Source organism: Microtus ochrogaster, linkage group LG1 (genome assembly GCF_000317375.1).
Source record: "Microtus ochrogaster isolate Prairie Vole_2 linkage group LG1, MicOch1.0, whole genome shotgun sequence".
NCBI classification, from domain to species: Eukaryota; Metazoa; Chordata; class Mammalia; order Rodentia; family Cricetidae; genus Microtus; species Microtus ochrogaster.
Window position 1 is genome coordinate 22,367,749 of NC_022027.1, and position 1,580 is coordinate 22,369,328.

The window sequence follows — 1,580 nt, forward strand, 5'->3', positions numbered from 1 at the left end:
TCCGCCTGCCTCTGCCTCCCGAGTGCTGGGATTAAAGGCGTGTGCCACCACCGCCTGGCTGAGGTCATCATTTTCTAACCAAAACAAAATAGAAAGGTTGAAGAGCTTTAAGATTACTGGAGAGATGGATGGCTCAGCAGTTAAGAAGAGTGGCTGCTCTTCCAGAGGTCATGAGTTCAGTTCCCAGAAACCATATGGTGGCTCATAACCGTCTTATAGTGGGATCTGATGCCCTCTTTTGGCATAAAGTTCACGGAACACTCATATACATAAAATAAATCTAAAAACAAAGAAATTGCAGTATAGCTGGGTGTACTGGAACATACCTTTAATCCTAGTACTTGGGAGACAGGTAAGCAGATCTCCTGGCTAGCCTGATCTACATAGTTCCAGGCCTGTCAGGGATACGTAGTGAGACTTTGTCTCAAAATATATTAAAAAATTACAGAATACTGTGCTTTCCTTGAGATATTGCTGATAATTTCAGTGACTCTTTGATGTCTTTATGAGTTTAATGTATTGATTGATTATTAAGTTGTACATTTTTGTGCTTATCTCTTACAAAGAAATTGTTACTGGAGGGCTGGATGGTTCAGTTTAAAGCTCTTGTTGCCTTCCCAGAGGACCTGAGATCAGTTCTAGACACGCATCATAGGCAGCTTACAATTTTTTCGAACTCCAGCTCTAAGTGACCTGACATCCATTTCTAGCCTTTTCAGGGACCCATTCAAGTGTAGTTTAAGTACACTCACATGTGGTGATGCTTTCCGAGGCTAGATCTCAGTGTTCAGAGCCAGCCTGGTCTACAGAGCAAGTTCCAGGATAGCCAGGGCTACACAGAGAAACTTTGTCTGGAAAAACAAAAGAAATGGTTACTGTGCATAAGTTCTATATGTCTTAGTGACTTTGTCTGTATGTAAAAGAGCTCTTGTTGCCAAGTGGTGGAGGTAAACGCCTTTAATCCCAGCATTGGGGAGGCAGAAGCTGGCAGATCTCTGAGTTTGAGGCTAGCCAGGTCTACAGAGCAAGTTCCAGGACAGGTTCCAAAGCTACAGAGACACCCTGACTTGAGAAACTAAAAAAGAAAAGGGTGGGGCAGACTCTTGTTTTATCCCCAGGATAACAGTTTTGTCATAATAGTGTCAGGTCCTTTAGACACTGGAGATTAAAGATGGAAAGTTAATTGTATGACAGGAAAAAGTAGAGAAAGTTGTGGGATTAGGTTAGGGCGAGGTGATAAATAATGGAAGCTAAAAGTATGAGCTTAGTGCAGAGAAGAGAGTATAGAAAATGTTACTGAGAAAAGAAATAGCATACAAAATTCAGGCAGAAAAACAACAACAAAATTCTTGAATATGATACTGAGGCAGAGAATAGAATGTGGGATGAAGTCTGAGCTGTGGTCTAAAGTCAAGCTAATAGCATGATCTTATACCAGGTGAATGAGCCTGGCCTGTCACAAATCCAATCAGTAGTGATCATTCTTTAGAGCTATTGAGAGAAGATAGATATCATTGAATACAGTGATTTAATATTTGTTATTATTTTGTTTTTGTAGCCGTTGCTGGTATGAATTTTCT

General features: G+C 40.7%; 1 protein-coding gene across 2 annotated transcripts in view; it reads left to right on the forward strand.

Annotated features, from left to right (window-relative positions):
- Positions 1 to 1,580, forward strand: part of Ube2k (ubiquitin conjugating enzyme E2 K) — a 58,142-nt gene that overhangs the window by 40,727 nt on the left and 15,835 nt on the right. The window lies entirely within an intron of this gene.